Below are 26,745 nucleotides of genomic sequence, written 5' to 3' on the forward strand. Positions count from 1 at the left end.
AGAGATGATTCTTTTTCATAGCTGCCTAAGATTATAGGACTTACTCTTTCTTCTCTCTAGTAACTGTAGACCAATAGAGCATGAATGGCTATCCACTATTCACTGCCTTACTATATATTTTTTTCTGTCCATTAGTGACTCTACAGGAAACATACTTCTTAGCATGCTATTAACAGAACAATGCAAACATAGCAATCTCTTTCTATAAGAGTAAATGTCTGCCAGTACTATTTGGCATTCCATTGAATGCACAGATTCCCTCCAATTGACGTTTGGAAGGTACAGTTACAGGCTGATTTGTATTGATCATTCTGTACTTTAGAAAATTCGCTGAAGAGGCCTTTGGAATATACTGCCTCTAAAGTTTTTAACTCTTTACTTAGAAACATGAATATTGTGTCAAATAAGTTTTGTTGCTAAAATGGCAAAAATATTTTTTATTACTATTAATATTCCAATTTAAATGAACAAGAAAGAGCCCTTTTTATTTATGAGCTAGGAAAATTTTTGGTGCAATGAATAAAACAAGATCCTATCTGTCAAATGAAGGGTTATGTCCTTTAGGCAGCATGGTCAGGATAAAATAACTAATTTTTGTGACAATCTCCCGTGTAAATTATTAATATAAGTGGCAATATAATGAAACTTTAGCTATGTTGAACCCCAGAAAAGGATTATTGTGGAGAGCTGGGGTTTTGTTTTTTTTTGGAAAAATTATACTTTTAATAAACATCTCTGACACCAGTACCAATTTTTGTAGCACTTAAGACATACATCATTTAAAATAGTATAATAATTTATTGTAATCTGAGGACTGTAGATGCATATGTCTAAAATTTTAAGCTTCTCTCCTTACCTAAAAAAAGAGGATATGGAGGGAAGAAGGAAGGAAGAGAAGAAGGAGAGAAAGAGAGTTATAGAGAAAATCAGTCATATAGTAAGGATAGGAAAAAAAATTGCTGTGAGAGTTCAGAAGTTGTATATTTGTTTCTTTTGGTGCTGGGAAAGACTTAAAAATAAAAACAAGTTGTGGTTCTTGAAGGCAAAGTAGGAATTTTTTAACTGGAAAAAGGAGGGGAGGGGGATTGGGGAAGTATTCTAAAAAGACAGGATGGTGTGAATTAGTTCTGTACTTACAGGTGCTCACATAATTTTGTTTGTTATTCTAGTACCTAAGAATTTAAAGTATGAAATCTAAAATATTATTTTATTCAATAAGTATATATTGCTAAGATATTTTACACAAAGCAATGTGCTAGGAGATGTAGAGAATACAGAAATAAGTCAGATTTAACTCTTTCCTCATGACAATATGATGTAGTCAACAGACTGTAGGATTCATAGCCAGTCAAAGCTGGATTTATATTCTAGCTCAGCCGCTCATTGATTCTGTAATTCATTCATGGATATTATATTTATTGAGCACCTACTTGTGCCAGGTGTTATTTTAGGTGCTGGGATACTTTGGTGCACAAGATACAAAATGTATATATTTTCTTATGACATTCTCATTTTACAAGATGGAAGCAGACAATAAAAAAATGTAAACAATATATTATCAGTTAGTAATAGATGCTAAGAAGAAATGTATTAGATATATGAGAAACTCTAGTGGATTTTGCTTTTGATTGAGTGATCAGAAAAGGACCTAAGGCAAGAATGTTTTTCTGTTCCTAGAACAGAAAAAAGGCTGGAAGCTGGACTCTAGCAAGCAAAGATGATAGTAATGTGAAATGAGATTGAGGGTCATCCGAGGCCAAATCAAGTAGAGCTCATTGATTATGGTAACATGTTTGGATTTTTTTCTAAATTTATTTGGAAGCTTTTGAGAAATTTTAAGTCAGGGGGATTAATTTGATTTGATTTTCCTTTTAGTCTTGTAGATTTTTTAAAAACAGCTTTTTGTCTTGTTTGTTTTATAAAATTGAGTGTCCAAAATGGGAGTGAAAACTGTTCTACCATTTGTTTTTCTGTTTAATCTGGAAAATTAAGAATATAAAATAAAATTAATATGTTAATAATGTCAATATTGATAGTATCTTCCCCACTAGACTGAGTTCTCCTTAAAGACAGATTTTATATCTTATTCATTTTTGTATCTTTAGCACCTAGCATGGTAACTAGCACTTATACAGGTGAATATTATGCCTAAGGAAGAACACATGTGGTCTGAGTGATCAAGTACCACTAGTCATAGAGACATGGAAGGAGCTGTTTCAGATTAAAGACATATACATAAGAAGTTAAAGCTTTGTTGAGATAAAGTGGATTACCCATAGCACTGACCCAAAATAGTCCAGTCAAATTCCTAGAACCCTCATATACTTTCACTTCAATAGGACTTGTATATTTACTTTTACTTAATTTTCTGTCATTCCTGGGGATGTGTCTGGAGAATGTGCAAAAGTATTGGCATTATTTTTTAATTAGATAGTACCATAATTGAAACTGGAACTTTTATTTACAAGCCAATGTATACAGATGGCAAAGATATTTACACACATTCTTATTTAATAACACCTAAAATTTGTATGGAGCTTTATAGCCTTCAGAATAGTTCATTCATACCTTGTTCCTCTTGATGTTCAAAACAACCTCTCAATGTCTTAGAAAAATTGCTTAAATTTACTGAGCTTCAGTTTCATTGCCTAACAAATAAAGATGATTCCCCTATCTTGAAGCATTGTGAATAGTAAATTGGTATGTAATGGGCTTGGTATATAGTAAGTGATGAATAAATGGCAGTTGGTATTGTTGCTATTTTTGTCAACTGTTTGAGGCACATATTGGCTGGTTAATTTGACTAGTAAGTGACAAAATCAGGGTGTGAACATAGATCCTTTTCATTACAAAGCTCATGTTTATTGCCTTTTACTGTTATCTCTTCCACAGAGGCATCTCTTCCATAGAAGCAGATCATAATAAGCTCTATAGAGAAAATTTAATTGATTAAGGCCTTGAAGGATGGGGGTTGCATTTGTAGCATCCAAGGCTTTTTATGAACTGACTTTCTTTTTTCTCTTACCAGTTTTTCTTCTTTTATTATTTATTTCTGTTAGTGTTGTCTATTTGAGTTTTTTCATTCCTGTTGTTTATATCTTTGTACATTATCATTTCTAGGGGCATATACATCTTTTATTGTGGTCTTTACTGCTAATTAATGTCTATTATCATTATCATGGTTTATAGTGATTCTCTGTTTTGTTAAAAGTCTCTAGCAGTGTGTTCAGATCATAGAATATTTTTAGGTGTTATAAGATAGGAGTATTCTGAAGGTAAATAAGTTTGAGGAATAATTTGTTCAACAGAGTTAATTAGGTTATCTAACGAAATGCCGAACTTCTGGAGCTTTTAATTTGCTATCATGCACTGGGAATCTCCAAGAGGAAAAATGAGGGTTTATTGGGCAGGATGTAGTATGTAACATCTCCTAAACTAATTTAACCAAGGAATTCTCCATCCTCATCCTCCACCCACAGATTATCTCTAGAGACTAATTCATTGGACCACACAGATTTATAACAATGATAATCAGAAAACTCTGAACCCTTTTCATCAGAATTAAACTAAATTAATTAAGATAAAGAGTTTCAAGATTCCTAGGATCTTCCTTAGACCTACTAAAACAAAATCTCAGAGAGGTGAGATAAATGTCTCCTAGTTTTTCTTTTCCCATCTTTTAAGTAACTGGGCTAATTGGAGCTCTGTTGTCAGCTATATAGTAGTCTTTTTTTTTTTTTATTTCGGCATATGATGGGGGTACAGATTTTAAGATTTCAATAAATGCCCTTTCCCCCATCCCCCCACAAGTCTGAGTCTCCAGCATGATATATACTAGTCTTACTACGTCTTCTCCAGGCCATAGAATTCACTCTCAGGGCTTCAGTGCTGATTGTGCTAAAACATGTTAGATCCATTCCCCCATTTTCTGATTCTGGACACTTAAAGACAACAGCTTATAATCAAATATTTCATGGGACCTCAGACTCATCTGACCTCAGCCTGTTAAAACTGAAACTAATTATTCCCTTCCTCCAAAAAAACAAGACAAAACAAAAAAAAACTCTGCATCTCCTTTAGTATTCTCTGTCTTAATAAATGATGTCCATCCCCAAGGGTCCAAGTCAGAAACCTGAGAGTCAGACTTGACTCTTCTTTCTGACTTATTCCCAGTTTTCCTTCAATCACCAGGCCTGTCATTATACTTCCTAACTGGCTGTGAATCCTTCTCTCTATCCCTATACCTCTACCCTGGACTAGGCCTCTTCATTTTATCCTAAACTACAACTGCCTCTTACTTAATTTTCTGCTTCTAACCTTATTCTCCTCTAATCCAGGCTCCACACTCTGGTCTTAGTGAGTTTTCTAAATTTCAAATCTGATTATATCACTGTGTTGCTTTTAATTCAGTGACTTGATGCCATCCTTATGATTAAGTCCAAGCTGCTGAATTTAAGAGGCATTACACAAGATAAGCTCCCTGCCTACCTGACAAGTATTATCTTATTCCATTCTTCCTCTTGCTTTCTAGCATTCATCCCACTATAGACTCTTAAATTTCTTTTCTGTGTATCATGCTAGGCTTTTACATGTTTCCCTTGGCTCTAACTTTCTTCCCTTTCTCCTCCTCGCCTTCTGCCTTCAACCTTTCCATCTAGCTAACTATTCCTCCTTTACCTGACCTTTCTTCCTTTGTAGACCAGATTGGGATCCTATGCTATATGTTCTCGTAGTTCTTTTTTGTATTTGCCTCACTACTCTTCATTGTTATTACATATCCTATTTTAGTGGTTGCTTTTCATGTGGGCCTGTTGTGGTTGATGCTACTACTTGCCAACTATCATACATTCATCCCTTCTGTTTTAGTAATAAGGACTCTAATTTTTAGCGAGGCTTATTACCACATAGCAAATGACTATATTCCCTTTTTTCCCTTATGATTAAATTTTGGGCAATGAAATATAAGTTGAATATGATTTCTGTAATGTATCATTAAAGGGAAAGGGCATTCTCTTCTTTGCCCCTTCCTCTTTCTCCTGGCTAGATTGTGAATGTGCTGGCTGGTCTTTGAGTAGCCATCCTAGGTCATGAGATGGCACTTTAAGGACAGCAGAGCAGCCAGATAACCCCATATCCCTTATGACTATGGATCTACAACCACATGAGCCCTGGACTCTTGTCCTCCATATTTTCTTTATGTGACAAAAATAAACATCTATCTTGTTTAAGCTAGTGTTACTTACTTCATTATGTATTTTTAATCTCTGATATAGCTGCTCTTCATCTGAGCCTTTTCCTGTGTTTAAATAAGGCTGTACCTTATGAGTCTTACTAGGAGACAGAGCCCACCTCCACTAGTAGAAGAGCTGTATACTCACTCCCCCAGCTTCCCTTGTAGCCAGGGTGTGGACAGCTGAACTGGAATCAGCCAATGAGAAGTATCTGCCCCACTTTTGAATTCATGAGTTAATGATACCCGTAAATGAAGACACCAGAGAATTCTTCCTGGCAGTGGTTATAGTTCAGTAGGACTTTTGGGGGGGGAAGGGGAGCAGAGTACTCATGCTTGGGGCATCATCCGTTATTTAGTGCCAGTGAGATTGGTGATACAAACTGTACCATCTAATGCTTGGTAGTGGCAGCCACGAGATAGGTCTTCACTGTACTCTGTGTCCTTCTTCATTTCATAGCTTCTGAGCTGTTTCTTTAGCCTTCCGACAGTTCTTTGAGCTATCCAACATTTTCTTTTGGTTTAAACTAAGTAAGATTTCTGTTACATACAGTTAAAATAACTGATGTAGTTATGATTGGTCTTGCCTAGCAGATTATAAAAATACTGTGAGGGCTATCTTGCTCATCAGTATCCCCACAGTGCCTGGCATCTCAAAACATCCTAATTCAATGCATGGCACATTAAGTACGTATTTTATTATTAAGTCAGTATTTTATTTTTTTAATGAACAAAGACTCCATGCCTCTAATCTCAACTTTCTTACCTACCCCAGTAATTTTGCTTCTAGCTTCATTAATCTACTCAAATTGCTTTTAGTAAGATTACTGTTGGTATCTTGTTGCCAAATTCAGTGAATACTTTTCACTTTAACTTCTCTAAAACTTCGATCACACTACTTCTTCCTTGTTCCCATCTTATCATCCTGACTATTCTCTTTCAGATTTCTGAAACTATTCCTTGTTATCTGCTAGCTCTTATTTCTTTGTGTTGCCCCAGAATTCTTTCTTCAGCTTACCTACTCCTATGGCTTTAGTTACTTACTATACATGATGATGATTTCCTAACCTTACCTTCTACTCAGACGTCTCTCTTGAGCTTCAGACCAGTGTATCCAACTGCTCACTTGATAATTCCATTCAGATAATTCTGCAAAACTCTCAAACTCTCAACATGTCCTACATCACTAAAATGAATTTTGTTGTTCCTTCCCAACAGAGATATTGTATATATGGCTATTATCTAAATCATTTGCTTAATCTGATTCTCGGCAAATGAGCTGAAATTAAGTTAATATGCATGTGTAAATTCAGTTAAAATTTATTCTCAGATATTTTTTCTTTTTTCAGTCTAGTACTTATGATTTTCTACTGGTGTACAATTAAGACTGCTTATAATTTCTAAAATTCTGTTCAGTATGGGGACTTCACTACTAAATATAGATATGAATAATAATATATATTATTATTGTATGTTGAATAGACCTATATTGTAGGATACATCTGGATTTATATTTTTCTACTTTGAAAAATCATTTTGATTGCATTTTAAACAATTTTAATTTAGTATTTTTATTTAATAGACTTTTTAGTCTTTTCAGAGTAGAATGAGTATCTTAGCTTTCAAAAAATATAATAGGAAACATTTTACAAAGAAATGGGGCAAAATAACTGAAAAAATAGTCAAACTAAGTCACATTTATTTCTTAATAATTTTACCTATGATCTCACTCACTTTGACTTTTCCAGTTAAATGTTTTGGAAATTATAACAATAATATGTTTTAATCAAATTTGTATTTTGCTTCAACTCTCTAAGTAGCAATTGTGTAAATAGCATGACAGAGCAATTTCAGTTAGAAAACTCTCCAACAGTTTGGTTATCTTGGAATAGAAAAACATCTTCATATTGGGGAATTATTAAGCCACATAAATAAGTAAAAATGGTTGTTAATGTTGCAAACATTCAAACAGAAGTTGAGAAAATTATTAAAATTTGCAGAGTAGCTTTTTTTATTTAATCACCCCTAGGAAACAGCTGATGTATAAAAATAAGTTAGTGCAATTTTGTTCATTTGAAACTCTCAAGCTTAATTAAATTTTTTTCAAACATTTAATTTATGGAAGAACAGTAGTTTCTTTCGGATTTTAATTTTGTTTAATGTCTTTTGTTCAAAGGTACATAAAAAGAAATTTTTCCCTTTATAATAATTTTTTCAACTCTCTTAAAATGAGGTATTTTAAGATTTTCCCTTTGTTGATATATTAGTGCTCTGTGCCTTGTATACTTGAATTATATTAAAGTTAATGGACTTATTTCTAACTAGTTATTCTTTTCTATTGGACATCTGCCTGAATGTTTGAAGATTCTGTATAAAGCCAGGATTTTAGTTCATTGTTATTCATATGATGTTGATTATGCTTCTTTTTAAATTTGAAATGAAAATATTAAGGGGTACAAATGTTTTTGTTACACGAATACCTTTTTTTTGAGACAGAGTCTCACTGTCTTGCCCAGGCCAGAGTGCCATGGCATCAGCCTAGATCACAGCAACCTCAAACTTCTGGGCTCAAGCAATCCTACTACTTCAGCCTTCCTGAGTAGCTGGGGCTACAGGCATGCACCACCATGCCTGGCTAATTTTTTCTATATATTTTTTAGTTGTCCAGCTAATTTCTTTCTGTTTTTTTAGTAGGGACAGGATCTCTCTTGCTCAGGCTGGTCTCAAACTCCTGAGCTCAAATGATTCGCCTGCCTTGGCCTCCTACGTGGATACCTTTTATAATGCTTAAGTTGAGGCTTTTAGTGGGCCCATCACCCAAATAGTGTTCATTGTACCCCATATGTAAATTTTTAGCCCTTCCCTTCACTCCTCTCCTACTTTGTTGATTTTCAATTACTTTTACATCTCTTTGTGTTCATGTGTGCCCATCGACTAGCTTCCAATTACTAGAGACTATGTGTGGTGTTTGTTTTTCCATTCTTGAGATACTTCACCTTAGGGTAATGGTCTCCAGGATTATGGCTGAGTAGTACTCCATGGTGGGTGTGTGTGTGTTTGTGTGTGTGTTTTTGTGTGTGTATATACATGCCACATTTTCTTAATCCACTCATAGGTTGATTCCACATCTTTGCAATTGTGAATTGTGCTGCAATAAACATTTAAGTACAGGCATATTTTTGATAAAATTACTTTTTTTCCTTTGGGTAGATGCCTCGTAGTGGGATTGCCAGATCGAGTGGTAGGTCTCCATTTATTTCTTGGTGAACTCTCCATACTTCTTATATCTGGATATCTAGATTTCTGGCCAGGCATATTTTCCTCCAGTATTACAAGAAATAGATTTTCCAGCCCTTGTGTATTTTCTTCTTCTCTCTCTGGGACACACATAATTCTTATATTTGGTTTCTTTACGTAATCCCACATTTCTTGTATATTTTGTTCTTGTGTCTTGCTTCTGTGTTCATTTTCTTCATCTGATTTGTTTAGCACATAAGCATTATCTTCAACCTCTGAGATTCTTTCCTCTGCGTGACCATTCTATTCTTAAGGCTTTCCATTGTGTTTTGTAGTTCTTTAAATGCTTCTTTCATTTCCAGTATTTGTTTGGTTATTTTGTAATATGTCAATTTCTTTAGAGAATTTTTCATTCATTTCCTGTATTGTTCTTGTGACTTCTTTGTGTTTTCTATTTTCTCTTCAATTCCATTGAGTTTTCTTATAATCCATATTCAGAATTCTTCCTCCATCATTTTAATCATTTTGTTTAAATTGGTATCTGTTGTTGAGGGTCTAATGATTTCTTTTGGGGGTGAATTTTCTGTCTGATCTTTCATGTTTCCTGTGTTCTTTCGCTGATTCTTTCTCATCAGGCTACTTGGTCGAGAACTTGGAGTGCTAGGACGGGTTTATGACTGGTTTATGGCTAGGACTGGTTTATCTTCAAGTCCCCAAAGGAACGTTCCTTGACAGTGCTGGGAAGAGGCACATTATTCCTTTATTGCCTTAGGGGTATTTTAGCAAGTTGCATCTTACCTGTTATCTTCACCTCTTGCCAGTGGGGATTAGTGAGTTTGGTGCCCCAGCTTAAGCTCCCAGGTGGTGGATTACTCTTGTGTGTATGACTCCATTGCTCTTTAATAGCTTGAGATGGAAGTCACTTTGTTTAGCTGTGGGGTTACCCTCTCTGTTGTTGATTGTAGTTTGTGTGGATGAGCCAGTTATCTAGATAATTTGATGGCTCTGTATTAGGGTCTGGGCCCCCAAATAGGGTTAAAAAAATGCCCTAATCTTTGGGAAGGGTCTTGCCACTCCCAAGGGTTACTTAGACCCTGTTTCCCCTTTAGGTGAGGGTAAGGGTTAGGTAGATCGCAACTGGTGCCTGCAAGCCTGAGTGTGTGTGCTTGTATGGTTGCTTGATCTGCTGCTAGGGGGAGCCAATAATATGTTTTTCAGGGCTCTTTTGCCACACTTGGGATGCTGCTCCTCATGGGAGGGGTCAGTTGATACAATTGCTGAGGACCCTGGCCAGGATTTTCCTTCCTAGTCCACAAACCCCAGATCTGGCAGACACCTGGACACGGAGAGCGAGCCCTGAAGTTATGTTCTTATCAGATGATCTAAACCCGTCTGGCGATGGATGGACTCACAGGCTGCCCACTATTGCTTAGAACCAAGGCCTTGCAGATTATGCTAATCACACAGAGAAACGGCTTTTCTCCCTTTTACCTGCCTCCAAGGGTGGAGCCTGCCACTCCATCGTGATAGTCCCTGGGCTGGGGGAGAGGTGTTGCCCAAGATTTCCACGTGCCCCAGTGTCTTGGGATCCCACAGACGGTGTCCTCCCTTCCAGAGCACCAGTGTTGGGCGACATGCTCAAGCTTCACCCACCGACATCAGCCCGGCTAGCTGAATCAACATATTGCAGACTACTTTTTAGCACCAAAGTCCTGCGGATTCACTCCAGCTGCACAGAGAAAGTGGCTCTTCTAGCTTCTCCCCATCTACTGGGGCAGAGCCTGCTGCCCCTGGGCTGGGGGAAGGGTGCTGCCTAAAACCATAGCATGCCACACACCTCTGAGCTGTGGACCCCAAAAATGGCAGCAGCCCACCCACGGAGAGCCAGTGCTGGGGGCAGACTGCTCGGGGATTGACAGATGCTGGTTTGGTGGGCTGTATCAACAAGCCACCAGCCGCCCCCACTGCATCCCTGTCCCTCTGTCTCATGTCTGTCCAGTAGAGGGTCCTACTCTCTCTGTCCCGCCCCAAGCTGGCCAAATCTTTGGCAGTTTCCAGGGCAAAGGCCCCCGTTCAGCATTCACCTCCTTTGTTCCGGTCCCGCTGACTGCCCAATTTCTTGTATTTCTATATTTATGTTAACAGAAAAGAATCCAAACTTCATAAAATAATTTAAAGAGGTTTATTCTGAGCCGAATATGTGTGACGAGCTGAGAGTCACACCCGGGAAGCCTTGAGCAAGTGGTCTCACTGTGGTTGAGTTATAGTTTAGTTTTATGCATTTCAAGGAGACAGGAATTACATGTAAAGTCATAAGTCAATGCATGGAAGGTGTATTGATGTCCTGCCCAAAAAGACAGGACATCTTGAGGTGGGGCATTACACGTTATAGGTGAGTTTAAAGATCCTTTGATTTGTAATTGGCCAAAGAAAGAAGTTTTGTCTAAAGGCTTGGAATGTTTTAAGATAAAGAAGTTTGTTATCAGAGACAAGCCACCAGATGTATACCTGACATATATCGAGACTCAAGTGATCTTTTAAGTAAATTGATGACCTGCAGGTGTGGTTTAAGCTTTGCTTTAGGCCTGTTAATGAGTTACAAAGGATGTCTCCAAGTAGGGAAGTGGGCAGAAGGAGGCATGTTTGACCTCCCTTCTCATGGTCAGCAATTTAGCTTTAGGGCATTTCTGAGGTCCCTTTGGCCAAGAGGGGATCCATTCAGTCAGCTTGGGGGCTTAAGATTTTTTTTTAGTTCATAATTGAGAGGACAGTCATGGAAACATAATGATTGTTTAAATATTTCTTCTTCTTCTTCTTTTTTTTTTTAGGCAGAATCTTGCTCTGTTGTCCTGGGTAGAGTACAGTGGCATCATTATAGCTCACAGCAACCACAGCTCCTGGGCTTAAGTGATCCTTCTGCCTGAGCCTCCCAAGTAGCTGATGCTACAGGCTGTGCCATGACGCCTGGCTGATTTTTCCATTTTTAGTAGAGACAGGTCTCACCTTTACTCAGGTTGGTCTCAAACTCCTGAGCTCAGGTGATTCTCCTGCCTCAGCCTGCCGGAGTGCTAGGATTACAGGCATGAGCCACTATGCCCGGCTGTTTAAATATTTCTGTGCCTTCTCCAGTAGTCAGAAATCTTTCCTCATTAGTGTACAGAAAATTCTACATGTCAGAATATCAGTCAAGGCTATGAATTCCCAAGCTCATATTTTAAAAATTTTTTAAAACTAAAGGGAAATTGTTGTTTAAACAACAACAACAATAATAATTATGGATTATATTCTAATTAAGTGCATGACCAACAGATTTTTTTAAAGAAAACATTCATAATAGAGGTAAAGTGAGTCACCTTTGGGATTTGATAAGGCACTCTTAAAGACAAAAGGCAGCAGAGGTAAGGAGTGGGGTGCTATATGTAAGTTGGAGAAACAAAGGGCTGAAGTCATATGACAACTATAAATCAGGAGAAATAGGGGTAATTTTAAATAAGTCCTGTTAGATGATTGCTATGATTGTATGCATATTGAAATTATAACAATGGCATTTCTGGTGGCAGTCAAGTGTCATGAAAGCAGATAGCAAATATAATAATTGTGGTAGGAAAACTATAGGATAATTGTCAGTAGGAAATTTGAAGCTTTTTTTTTTTTTTTAATAATTTTGCATTCTACCACAGTAAATATTCTGTCTTGGCATAGTATATTTCTTAAGGTGGAGATAAATGCTTGGACAATTACTGTGGTTTCCTCTACTACCATGATAAGAGTCTCTTGAATAGTTTTCTCCCCAAAGCCTGAGAATCCCAAATAAAACACTACTTTGTTTTTTGGTCATCTGTATGTCACCTAAAGTGGTTGAAGCTTATAGTTTTAGATATGAGCCTAGCTTATGAGTTTTGATTATAATAAGGGAGTTTGAGTTTAGGGGTGAGTACTTGTAAGGAGTATCATTGGCTTTTAGCTGATGTTCTCTAAAGGATTGGTAGGTTGCTTGTGCCTGTGTAGCCTAGACCTCTCACTACACCCTTGATATATCTGGGTTGTCTGGCTCTTGGTGCCTGGCTACTCTTGATAAAGTCAGGACTATCCCAAAGAAGGTAGCCATCCGTTGGTATCCACAGGGGATTGGTTCCAGGAACCCCAAGGATACCAAAATCCACAGATACTCAAGTCCCTTATTGTACTCACTTTCTCCTATTTCTCCCTCTTTTTTAGTTTAGGAACTCAGTATTTGCCTCATAGCATAAGTATATTCCTTTCTCTGCTTTTTGCTTTTGATACTTTATTTCTACTCTAATGAGGTAGGGATAGTAGGTATGAAGCAGCCTATAACAGATAGTAGATTTCATAAAAATTGATTATGTCCTAGTAAGATTATTTTGGAATAACACAAATTCATACTGATGTTATCTTAACAGTATGTATTAGGGCAAAATAAATACCTCAGAATCAGAATTAAGCATGGGAATCCTTTCTGTTTTAATATATAATCTAAATAAAAAATCTTTGTGGAAACTTTAGACTAATATGTAAATAAATAGATTATTGATTTGGGCTTTTTGGAGCAGAGTGGTAACTTTTTGTTAATTGACTTTTGCTAAATCAGATAACTTTTCAGAATTTTTTATACTAAAATGAATGTGTGATTTGATGTCAAATTTCAGAAAAGGCAATAGTATGGGTTTTTCAAGGATATACTGGAACCAGCTTGCACCAGCTTATGAGTTGATTGTTAAATTTTCAGAAATTTTGTAAACAGACATTATGAAAAATTGAATCAGCTAGGCACAGTGGTGTGCATCTGTAGTCCCAGCCACATGGGGGCTGAGGTGAAGGGGGAGGATTCCTTGAGCCCAGGAGTTTGAATCCAGAGGATTCCCAGAGCAACACAGGGAGACCCCATCTCTAAAAAAGAAAAAAAGACAAGAAGAAAATGGAATTATATGAACTTACAATTAAATGTTATATTATAAACAAAGGTAATACCAAACTCATTACTTCCTAATTAGCTTACTATATTTTACTATTAATATTGGTGTTATTTATGCCTATCATATCTATATGGTAAAAATAATATACAATGGTGGGCTACTATATATCTCTTTCTAACTTCACATTCAGTGACATCATGTTAGTAGCTTGAACTTGGCCATGGTAGAATATTTACACCACAGAAATTGGCAAATTCTACAAATCAGGGCTTTGTTTATTGTTTTGTTGATTGTATTTAAGAAAGTAATGGAGAAAAAGTAACACGTGGTGTTATGTCTATAGTATTGGTATTGGTTTTTTGTTTGCTTGTTTTGGTTTTTTTTGAGACTGGGTCTCACTCTTTTGCCCAAGCTTAAGTGGCATAATCATTGGTAGCCTAGTATATGGTCAGTTTTCATTAGGATTCATATGTGGTTAAAAGGAAAGTAGTTGTGGATGTATAGTTCTCTGCAAGATCATATTTATACAATAAAACTTATCTTTCTAAATCATCCATATCTATACTGATATTTTTTCTTTAGTAGATTATAAGAAATGCATATTAATATCTCCCAATTTGATTCAGTGTTAGTGTATTCCAACCTAAAATTTTGTCCATTTTTGCTTTATATGTTGGGGCTGTGTTGTTAGGTATGTATAGCTTCAGAATTGTTTTATATTCCAGTAAATGTCTTTTGGATCCTTAAAAATTTCAAATGTCCAGTCAGATTTTATATTATTTTAAAATTTATGATGTTCATACCATGTGATTTTGTAAATTTAAAGCCTTCACATACATTGGATACTCAAGAATTTTTAATTTTGCTGATGATTTCCCTCCCTCTCATTTGAAGGCCTCTAACTAATGACTGGCTTCTTTGCTTTTTGTCAGAGTTGATAGGCCAGGGTTTTTCAAGTTTCCTTTTGATGAGTAGCACAGCTCTTTGATGCTGTGAGCTTTATGTTGATGCTCAAGACTTGGTCCCTGACCTCATGTCAGCTATAGCTATGTTTTCTCTATAGCAAGGGATTTAAAGGTACACTTACAAACTCTTGGCACTTAGGGCCTAAGTCTGAAACCCTGTGGATTGCCACAGTCTCAGCTTAAGCTTAGCATTCTGAATTTAACTTGTTTGTTTAGAGCACTTGCATATTTTTTTTGCAGCAGTGTATTATTTTGAAAGTATCTTACTCACCATTTCTGTATGTTTGGTGCAGGAAGGAAACCCCTACTTATCATCTTGGACTACCATGTTATAAGAATTTTCCGTATTTTTTTTTTATTTCGGCATATTATGGGGGTACAGATTTTAAGGTTTCAATAAATGCCCATTTCGCCCCTCCCCCCAAAAGTCTGAGTCTCCATCATGATCATCCCACAGATGGTGCACATCTCTCTCATTATATATGTATATACCCGCCAACCTCCCCCCTCCCACCTGCCCAATACCCTATTACTGTAGGACCTATGTGTCCACTTAGGTGCTACTCAGTTAATACCAGTTTGCTGGAGAATATATCTGGTGCTTGTTTTTCCATTCTTGGGATACTTCACTTAGTAGTATGGGTTCCAGCTCTAACCAGGAAAATATAAGATATGCTATAACACCATTGTTTCTTAGAGCTGAATAGTACTCCATGGTATACATATACCACATTTTATTAATCCATTCTTGGATTGATGGGCACTTGGGCTGTTTCCACAGCCTTGCAATTATGAATTGTGCTGCTATAAACATTCGAGTACAGGTGTCTTTTTGGTAGAGTGTCACTGGATCTTTTGGGTAGATGCCCAGCAATGGGATTGCTGGATCAAATGGTAGATTCACTTGTATCGCTTTAAGGCATCTCCATGTTGCTTTCCACAGAGGTTGAACTAGTTTGCAGTCCCACCAGCAGTGTAGGAGTGTTCCTCTCTCTCCGCAACCACGCCAGCATTTATTGTTTGGAGATTTTTTGATAAAGGCCATTCTCACTGGGGTTAAGTGATATCTCATTGTGGGTTTGATTTGCATTTCCCTGATGATTAGAGATGTTGAGCATTTCTTCATATGTTTGTTGGCCATTCTTCTGTCTTCTTTAGAAAAGTTTCTGTTCAAGTCCTTTGCCCACTTTTTAATGGGGTTATTTGATTTTTTCTTGCTGATTTTCGTGAGTTCTAAGTATATTCTAGTTATCAGTCCCTTATCGGATGCATAGGATGCAAAAATTTTCTCCCATTCTGTAGGTTGTCTGTTTACTTTCATGACTATTTCTTTGGCTGTGCAGAAGCTTTTTAGTTTGATCATGTCCCATTTATTTATTTTTGTTGCTGCTGTGATTGCCTTTGGGGACTTCTTCATAAACTCTTTGCCCAGGCTGATGTCTAGGAGAGTGTTTCCAACTTTTTCCTCTAGAGTTCTAATAGTTTCATACCTTAGGTTTAAGTCTGTTATCCAGCGTGAGTTGGTTTTTGTGAGAGGTGAAAGGTGTGGGTCCTGTTTTAGCCTTCTACAGGTGGCTATCCAGTTTTCCCAGCACCATTTATTGAAGAGGGATTCTTTTCCCCAGCGTATGTTTTTGTCTGCTTTATCACAGATTAGATGGCTATATGAGGATGGTTTTATATCAGGATTCTCACATCTGTTCCACTGGTCAGTATTCCTATTTTTGTGCCAATACCATATTGATTTAATTACTACAGCTTTGTAGTATAGTTTGATATCTGGCATATTAATGCCTCCCATTTTGTTTTTGTTGCCTAGAATTGCTCTTGATATTCAGGGTCTTCTTTGGTTCCATATGAAGCGTAAGATTATTTTTTCTATATCTGTGAAGAATGCTGATGGGATTTTAATAGGTATTGCATTGAATCTGTAGATCAGTTTGGGTAGTATAGACATTTTGATGATACTGAGTCTGCCGATCCACGAGCATGGTATGGATTTCCATCTGTTAACATCCTCTGCTATTTCCTTCCTTAGTGTTTCATAGTTCTCCCTGTAGAGGTCTTTTACCTCCTTGGTTAAGTATATTCCTAGGTACTTTAATTTCTTTGTTGCTATTGTGAAGGGAATTGAGTCTTTGATTTGGTTCTCAATTAGATTGTTGTTGGCGTATATGAATGCCTCTGATTTCTGTGTATTGATTTTGTATCCTGAGACTTTACTAAATTCATTGATCAGTTCCAGGAGTTTCTTGGATGAATCCTTGGGGTTTTCTAGATACAATATCATATCATCAGCAAACAGTGAAAGTTTGATCTCTTCTGCCCCTGTTTGGATACCTTTGATTCCGTTTTCCTGTCTGATTGCTGTAGCCAAGACTTCCAGCACTATGTTGAACAGAAGTGGAGATAGTGGGCAGCCTTGTCTGGTTCCATTTCTAAGTGGGAATGATTTCAATTTTTCCCCATTCAGTATGATGTTGGCTATGGGTCTGTCATATATGGCTTGTATCATTTTTAGGTATGTCCCTTCTATGCCTATTTTCTTAAGTGTTCGTATCATGAAAGGGTGTTGAATTTTGTCAAAAGCTTTTTCTGCATCTATTGAAAGAATCATGTGGTCTTTGTTTTTGCTTCTTTTTTTTTTTTTGTTTTTGTTTTTGTTTTTGTTTTTTTTTTTTATTTTGGCATATTATGGGGGTACAGATTTTAAGGTTTCAATAAATGCCCATTCCCCCCCTCCCCCCAAAAGTCTGAGTCTCCATCATGACCATCCCCCAGATGGTGCACATCTCACTCACTATGTATGTATATACCCGCCCCCTCCCCCCTCCCACCTGCCCAATACCCTATTACTGTAGCACCTATGTGTCTACTTAGGTGCTACTCAGTTAATACCAGTTTGCTGGAGAATATATCTGGTGCTTGTTTTTCCATTCTTGGGATACTTCACTTAGTAGTATGGGTTCCAGCTCTAACCAGGAAAATATAAGGTGTGCTATATCACCATTGTTTCTTAGAGCTGAATAGTACTCCATGGTGGACATATACCACATTTTATTAATCCATTCTTTGATTGATGGGCACTTGGGCTGTTTCCACAGCCTTGCAATTATGAATTGTGCTGCTATAAACATTCGAGTGCAGGTGTCTTTTTTGTAGAGTGTCACTGGATCATTTGGGTAGATGCCCAGCAATGGGATTGCTGGATCAAATGGTAGATTCACGTGTATCGCTTTAAGGTATCTCCATATTGCTTTCCACAGAGGTTGAACTAGTTTGCAGTCCCACCAGCAGTGTAGGAGTGTTCCTCTCTCTCCGCAACCACGCCAGCATTTATTGTTTGGAGATTTTTTGATAAAGGCCATTCTCACTGGGGTTAAGTGATATCTCATTGTGGGTTTGATTTGCATTTCCCTGATGATTAGAGATGTTGAGCATTTCTTCATATGTTTATTGGCCATTCTTCTGTCTTCTTTAGAAAAATTTCTGTTCAAGTCCTTTGCCCACTTTTTAATGGGGTTATTTGATTTTTTCTTCCTAATTTTCGTGAGTTCTAAGTATATTCTAGTTATCAGTCCCTTATCGGATGCATAGGATGCAAAAATTTTCTCCCATTCTGTAGGCTGTCTGTTTACTTTCATGACTATTTCTTTGGCTGTGCAGAAGCTTTTTAGTTTGATCATGTCCCATTTATTTATTTTTGTTGCTGCTGTGATTGCCTTTGGGGACTTCTTCATAAACTCTTTGCCCAGGCTGATGTCTAGGAGAGTGTTTCCAACTTTTTCCTCTAGAGTTCTAATAGTTTCATATCTTAGGTTTAAGTCTGTTATCCAGCGTGAGTTGGTTTTTGTGAGAGGTGAAAGGTGTGGGTCCTGTTTTAGCCTTCTACAGGTGGCTATCCAGTTTTCCCAGCACCATTTATTGAAGAGGGATTCTTTTCCCCAGCGTATGTTTTTGTCTGCTTTGTCAAAGATGAGATGGCTATATGAGGATGGTTTTATATCAGGATTCTCACATCTGTTCCACTGGTCAATATTCCTGTTTTTGTGCCAATACCATATTGTTTTAATTACTACAGCTTTGTAGTATAGTTTGATATCTGGCATATTAATGCCTCCCATTTTGTTTTTGTTGCCTAGAATTGCTCTTGATATTCGGGGTCTTCTTTGGTTCCATACGAAGCGTAAAATTATTTTTTCTATATCTGTGAAGAATGCTGATGGGATTTTAATAGGTATTGCATTGAATCTGTAGATCAGTTTGGGTAGTATAGACATTTTGATGATATTGAGTCTGCCGATCCACGAGCATGGTATGGATTTCCATCTGTTTACATCCTCTGCTATTTCCTTCCTCAGTGTTTCATAGTTCTCCCTGTAGAGGTCTTTTACCTCTTTGGTTAATATATTCCTAGGTACTTTAATTTCTTTGTTGCTATTGTGAAGGGAATTGAGTCTTTGATTTGGTTCTCAATTAGATTGTTGTTGGCGTATATGAATGCCTCTGATTTCTGTGTATTGATTTTGTATCCTGAGACTTTACTAAATTCATTGATCAGTTCCAGGAGTTTCTTGGATGAATCCTTGGGGTTTTCTAGATACAATATCATATCATCAGCAAACAGTGAAAGTTTGATCTCTTCTGCCCCTATTTGGATACCTTTGATTCCATTTTCTTGTCTGATTGCTGTAGCCAAGACTTCCAGCACTATGTTGAACAGAAGTGGAGATAGTGGGCCTTGTCTGGTTCCAGCCTTGTCTGGTTCCAGTTCTAAGTGGGAATGATTTCAATCTTTCCCCATTCAGTATGATGTTGGCTATGGGTCTGTCATATATGGCTTGTATCATTTTTAGGTATGTCCCTTCTATGCCTATTTTCTTAAGTGTTCGTATCATGAAAGGGTGTTGAATTTTGTCAAAAGCTTTTTCTGCATCTATTGAAAGGATCATGTGATCTTTGTTTTTGCTTCTGTTTATGTGGTGAATTGCATTTATAGATTTACGTATGTTGAACCATCCCTGCATCCCTGGGATGAAGCCCACTTGGTCGTGGTGGATTATTTTTTTGATAAGTGTCTGGATTCGGTTAGCTAAGATTTTGTTGAAAATTTTTGCATCTATATTCATTAGGGATATTGGTCTGTAGTTTTCTTTTTTTGTTGCATCCTTTCCTGGTTTTGGTATCAGAGTAATATTCGCTTCATAAAAGGTGTCGGGGAGGTTTCCGTTCTTCTCGATGTTGTGGAATAGTTTCTGCAAGATAGGTACTAGTTCTTCTTTGTAAGTATGGTAAAATTCAGGTGTGACGCCATCTGGACCGGGACTTTTCTTTTTAGGGAGATTTTTAATTGCTGTTTCTATTTCAGCTGTTGAGATTGGTCTGTTCAGGGAATCTATCTCTTCCTGGTTGAGCCTAGAGAGGCTGTGTGTTTCTAGAAATTTGTCCATTTCCTCCACATTTTCCAGTTTGTGTGCATAAAGATTTTTGTAGTATTCATAAATTGTATCTTGTATCTCTTTGGGATCAGTTGTGATATCTCCTTTTTTGTTCCTGATGGAGCTTATTAGAGATTTCTCTTTTCTGCTTTTCGTTAGCTTAGCCAATGGTGTGTCAATTTTGTTTATTTTTTCAAAGAACGAACTTTTTGTTTTATTAATCTCCTGAATAGCTTCCCCGTTTTGAATTTCGTTTAGTTCTGATTTGATCTTGTTGATTTCACTTCTTCTGCTGGGTTTGGGGTTGGTCTGCTCTTCTTTTTCCAGCTCTTTGAGTCGTTTCATTAGATTGTCTATTTGTGATCTTCTTGTCTTTTGGTTATAGGCATTTATGGAGATAAACTTTCCTCTCAGAACTGCTTTAGCTGTGTCCCAGAGGAGTTGATAACTTGTTCCTCCGTTGTCGTTTTCTTCATAGAATTTTTTTATTTCCGCCTTGATTTCTACATTTATAAAGTAATCATTTAGTAGGAAGGTTGTTTAATTTCCATGTTTTTGTGTAGAAATGTGAGTTTCTGTTAGGGTTGATTTCTAGTTTTATTCCACTGTGATCTGAGAAGGTACATGGTATGATTTCTATTTTTTTTAATTTCTTGAGATTTTCTTTGTGTCCTAGGATATGGTCAGTCTTAGAAAATGTCCCGTGAGCTGATGAGAAGAACGTATATTCAGTGGATTTAGGGTAGAATGTTCTGTAAATGTCAGTCAGACCCAATTGTTCTAGGGTTTTGTTTAAGTCCATTATTTCTTTATTAATTTTCTGTTTGGAGGATCTGTCTCGTGCCGTCAGTGGGGTGTTGAAGTCTCCGGCAATTATGGAGTTGCTATTAATCCATTTGCTTAGCTCCAGTAAGGTTTGCTTTATGAATCTGTGTGCACCTAAGTTGGGTGCATATATATTTAAAATTGTTATCTCTTCTTGTTGGACTGTGCCCTTCACCATTATATAATGACCCTCTTTGTCTTTCGGTACTTTTGTTGGTTTAAAAACTAAATCGTCTGAAATTAGAACTGCCACACCAGCCTTCTTTTGGCTTCTATTTGCTTGGAATATTGATATCCACCCTTTTATTTTTAATCTATATGCATCCTTGCAGGTTAGATGTGTTTCCTGAAGACAGCATATACTTGGCCTGTATTTTCTTATCCATTCAGCCAGCCTATGTCTCTTGAGTGGAGAGTTTAAGCCATTCACATTTATTGAGAGAACTGATAGGTAAGGTAGATTACTGTTCATTCTGTTGGGTTGGATGTTGTTGCTATGATTTCTGTCTTGAGCCATTGTAATATCTGGCCTTTAATATCTTTGGGTTTTGGTTGTTTTTATATTCGTGGGTTATTATTATGATGTTCCATGCGTAACGCTGTTTTAAGTACTTCTTGTAGGGCTGGTCTTGTCTTGGTGAATTCTCTGAGCCTTTGCTTGTCTGAGAATGTTTTTATTTCTCCTTCATATACGAAGCTTAGTTTTACAGGGAATAATATTCTAGGCTGGGCATTGTTTTGTTTCAAAAGAGTGAGAATGGGGACCCAGTCTCTCCTTGCTTGTAAAGTCTCATTAGAGAAGTCTGATGTTATTCGAATTGGCTTTCCCTTGTATGTTACTTGCTTCTTTTGTCTTACTGCTCTTAGAAGGGCCTCTTTAGTTGATACTTTGGTCAGTCTGATGACTGCATGTTGTGACGTCTTCCTGTTTGCATTGAATCTCCCAGGGGTCCTCTGAGCTTCTTGATCTTGTATATCAAGATTTTGAGCAAGGCCTGGGAAATTTTCCTCTATTATATCTTCAAACAGCTTGTCCAACCCTTTTGTGTTGTCTTCTTCCCCTCTGGTAAGCCTATGACCCTCACATTAGGTTTCTTCACATAATCCCACAGCTCTTGTAGGCTTTGCTCTTTTCTCTTGTTTCTCTGCTCTATTTCTGTGACTGATTTATTTAATTGGAGGGTGGTATCTTCAAACTCTGAGATTCTTTCTTCTGTTTCATCTACCCTGTTCTTGAGACTTTCCACTGTATTTTGTAGTTCCTTGAATTGATTCTTCATTTCCAGGAGTTCGGTTACACTTTTCTTCATTGTGTCTATTTCTTTTTCCATATCCTGGAGGCTTTTTGTGGTTTCTTTGTGTTGGTTATTGAGTTGTTGTTTCATCTGGGTGAGTGTTCTTATGATCCACATACGAAATTCCTCTTCTGTCATATTGGTTGCCTCATTTTGGTTGGTGTCCGTTTCTAGGGGGCTGGTGCTCCTCTTTGGGGGTGTGTTTTCCGTTTGGTTCTTCATATTTCCTGAGTTCTTTCACTGATTTCTTCCCATGTCGATCAGTTGTTGTTTCTTTCCTTAAGTTATTGTTTTGGTGTTCACACACCTTGTTTAGTTTCTGAGGCGTTAGGTGGTGTCTGTGGGTGAAATTGGACCACTCCCTGTATATTGAGTCAGTGGGTGCCGTGGAAAGGCTGTGCAAGATGCCATCCCTGTCAGTAGGTGGCGTTTGCTTGGAGGAACAGGCTATGCTGTTGATTTTGTGTCCTGTTATCAGCTCTTGTTCTGGGCGGAGCTGGGTTGGGTAAGCCTGCCCTCAGGCCATTAGCAGAGGTCAAAGTTCTGTTCTCTGCTTCCAGGAAAAGCTGTCAGGGCGGGGCTGGAATGGTCCTGCTCAGCCAGAAAGTCTGGGTGTGGGGGTGGGGCTGTCTGAGATCCGCAGTCTGGAGCGGGCCTGGCTTCTTTCCACCCTCCCCAACTCCACAGCTAATCCTGGGCCTCTGCCAGCAGGCCAGACCACAAGCCACCAGGCCTCCCGGGACTGTGATGTCGACGGGGAGGTTCCCTGTATAGGAATGCCACCTGGGTTGGGCGCACGGCCTTCTCCTGGGAGGAGAGTTGCCCTCTAGGACGGTGATCCGCCCCTGAAGGCGCACACACCTCAGTAGGCTGTTCACGTATAACCCTTCTGTGCCCTGGGCAATGCTAGCCCTCGGTGCAGGGGATCTGGTCTGCAGGTCTGAGCTCTGGGTCCCAGATTTCAAACTGTATCCCCACCAGGGAGAGGAGTTCCGGTCCCAATTCACCCACAGGAAGCCCAAGCTGGGTCTATGTCTGTCAGCCTCTGAGTCGGCACCGTTCTCCTGGGAACACTGTGCCAGCAACACCTGGGAGGGCAGGCGGGTAGGGAGCTCACAGTCTGAGTTCCCCTGAGTCAGCTGTAGGGTGTCAAATGGGAAGGTCCCGTTCCCTGGAGTTGCCTCTGGGTGGTGGCTGTATTGTCTCTCTGGGCAGCCGCGGGTAGGGTTGGCAGAGGGGAGGCGGAGGCAATATGGTGCCTGCTGCGCGGCTCGGGTCTGTTCAGACGGCGGTGCCCAGAGGAAGTTGGGAACCTGGTGCCACGTTTGCTACAGGCTCACCCCTGGCTGGCGGTGGCGGTCTCTGGGCTGGTGTCTGCAGGTCTCTCCACCCGCTAGGGAGCCCACCAGTAGTCCCAAATGCAGGGAAGGGGAAACAGCAAATCCACCTACCCTTGCTGCTGGTCTCCGGGCTGCTCCGGTGGTCTCAGGCTCCAGTTCTCCTCCGCAGCCTCCTCCCGTGGAGTCTCCTGGGGTCTCAGGTACCCCTCCTTCTGGCCCTTGTCAGCTGTATGCTCGTCTTCTTGCTTCTTTCCTCTAATTTCTGCTAGAATCTGTCTTTTCTGCAGAGACACTGTGTCTGGCGGTGTTATTCATCCGCCATCTTGCTCCACCCCCTCCGTTTTTTTTTAACATTGTTGAAAATTGATTGACTATTATGTGGTTTTATTTTAAGGATGTTGGTTGATTCTCTATATTAATATCTTTTTAAAAATATGTTTTGAGACTATTTTAACTTTTATTCTTCCTCCAGTGGGTTTTTTAAAACTTTTTTTTTCATGTCTTACATAATAATTATTTAGTGAATGTTTTCTAAGTGAAAATAAGTGGAATGTTTGTGCCAAAGAGTGTTCTAGATGATTTTAATAAGATTATTTTTTAGGACTCTTTTATGTTCAAGACAGACCTATAGACCCTACCGAATTGTAAAATGATAATAATAGCAACAATAGTATAATAGCTTAAAATAATTGAGACAATTAATTCTCATACTAGTCTTGCAGTATATAGTATTATCACTGTTTTACTGATGAGATAATTGAGACACAGAGAAAGGAACTTGACCAAAATCACATAGCTAGCACATGGCAGAGATGTATTGGAACTGAGTCTGGCACAACAACTCTGTATTCTTTTTTTTTTTTTTTTTGCTCAAGAAACTGAAATCTAAACTCTGTATTCTTAATCACTATACTATAACTTATATCCTGTTGAGAGATATCCTTATATCCTTGTTGTTACACCTCTGCTTAAAATCCTTCCCCACTGCCTTCTGGATAATGTTAAAATAAACACTTTATTATTTAAAAAATAAATTTTTAAATAAATATTTAAATATTCCAGCCTACCTTATTCTACAACACTATGTATCAGCCTGTTCTCCATCTCCAGTTATTAGACTAACAATATTCTGAAGACACTCTGCTATTTCATGCATCCGTGTGTTTAATTATATTCTCCCCTCTGCCTGGAAAGCCTCTCCCTTCTGCTTCTCTCCTGGCTAATTCCTATGTGTCCTTAGAAATTACGGCTCTTTCTGAAAGCTTCCATTACTGCTCATTGTAATAAGCTGTCCTTCTCTTCGGTGTTCCCCTAAATTTGTCCTCCTTTGACATACTAGCTTATAACGCTTCTTTCCTTATGTTTTAATAAATTTTTCTTTTTGTCTCTTAGCTAGGCTACGTCCTCTGAGGTAAAGGACTGTATTCTGCACATCTCTGTATCCTTATCGCCTGGTAAACATTACCTGGCACATAGGAGATACTCAATAAATGTTTATTGAGTGAATGAATAATTGTCATTTCATTACTTATTTTGTAGACCATCCATAAGGTTTGCTTACTCCAGTGTCTTGTTGAAGTTTTAAATAGACTGTGAATTATTTTGTTAGCAACATTAATGAAAGATGTTTATAAAAACAAGTTGCTGTCTGGCAATGCGAGTCACTTAATGAGTTTCTTAAGATATCTTTTTAAAACACATAACATTTTTGCTTATTTAGTTGTAAAACAATATGGGTTCATAATAATGTGTTATTTAAAAGTAATTCTATTTAGCTATTTCACTGAAAATGATTCTTTGGTGAAAAATTAACTCAGTTGTAAGTATGTATTAAGAAGAATGCCTAATCTAGCTGTTTTAATTCTTTGTTTTTATATTTTTACTCTTGGCAATATTTGATGAACATATATCTCATTAAACTTGAGGTTAGTGGTCATTATTTTGTTACTGCTTTTCATTTATGTCCTGTCTTGACATTGCATATAGAAAATGTTAATTTTATCAGAGCGCATTGCATCATTCACCACCAAATACAATAATCAATCAACCAACCAACCAGTCAATCAATAAGAAAGATCAAATAGACACAGTAAGTCTCTAGGGAAAAAAAATTTCTTTTGAAAGCATATCAAATATATTAATGGTTTTTATATCCTCATTTCTCATAATAGTATGGAAAGTTTAATTGTTCATTTGTGGGTAGATGTTTTGTATCATGGCGTTTTAAAAAAGTTAACTCTTTAAATGGCATGAAGGCATAAGAAGAGAAAATTACTTGTTTCAGCCTGATAGGCAGTGTATCTAGGCTAGCACTATTTTGCTGCAGCTGAAATTCAAACATGAGGAAATTGCAGAAATTTACAATTCAATGTGTGTTTCATCAGGGAGAAATCCACAGATTGTTTTGACACTCAGTTAGAAATTCAGCATGAAGATGGACGTCTCATGAAATTTGCAGCTGCTGATTGAATTTATATTTCCATAAAGGCCATCAACAGTAGCAGCCTGCAGGGGAAGAGGGGGGAGAAATGACAAAAATCGTGAGGCTAGCATTTTTTCCTCAGTGTTATAGTCACAAATTACTGGTAATAAGGGTTTACACTGACCAGGATTAAAGAAAAATATGGACAGCCGGAAGGAAAGGACTTCTCAGTTTAATTGATTTTAACTAAATATGTCTACATTTGATATCTAAATATGTGTTTAGTCATCTGTACAACATCAAATATGTACCTAAAAGTCAGTTTATTTATCTTTAGTATTTAAACAGGAGAAATAGGATTGCTCTAAGTTAAAGAAGGTTCTAATAGAACCTATATTTATATAGGTTATTTTCATAAGAGCTTTTTAAGATAGAAGATGAATATTATAGGAAAACAATGCAACCTTGTTTTTTTATGGGATTGAAATAATCCTGTCACATTCTTGCAAGTAGCCTACAATTCACATTTTTGAGAATACCGACTCATCATTTTAAAATACTTTTAAAAATATTTTTGAAAATCCAAATAATCACAGATAACAAGTTGCCTTTTCAAGGAAATTATTTCATTTTCATTTTAAAGTATTTTTTAAGCAAAATGGACAAAGTTATTTCTTTTGGTAAATGCTTATTTTATAGAGATTTCATATTTTACATGATTTAAAAATATTCATAGATTATATGAATTAAAACTCAAGAATGTATTCATTGTTCCTACAGAGTTCTTTGTCTCTGTGGATAATGTGTGCTCTACCCATAACAGGATGCCCTCAGATAGCTTTATTTGAAAATTAGAATTTGCAAAACTATATGTAGAAATGGCATCCTTACTGAGAAAAATTATATTTAACATTATATAGTTTAGTGTAAAAAGTGAGACTATTACCCAGAAAACATATATGTAATTGTTAGTCTTTATTTTGTAACATACTTAAGAGTTATGAGAACATAAAACTGATTCCAAGTGTTTTGTTATATGTAATTTGAGAACATCTAATT

The 26,745-nt window shown here is 37.5% G+C and overlaps 1 protein-coding gene across 1 annotated transcript in view; it reads left to right on the forward strand.

Moving 5' to 3' along the window:
• The window catches only part of NDUFAF2 (NADH:ubiquinone oxidoreductase complex assembly factor 2), a 149,698-nt gene that overhangs the window by 27,947 nt on the left and 95,006 nt on the right, over positions 1–26,745 (forward strand). The window lies entirely within an intron of this gene.

This window comes from Microcebus murinus, chromosome 11 (genome assembly GCF_040939455.1).
Source record: "Microcebus murinus isolate Inina chromosome 11, M.murinus_Inina_mat1.0, whole genome shotgun sequence".
Classification (NCBI taxonomy): Eukaryota; Metazoa; Chordata; class Mammalia; order Primates; family Cheirogaleidae; genus Microcebus; species Microcebus murinus.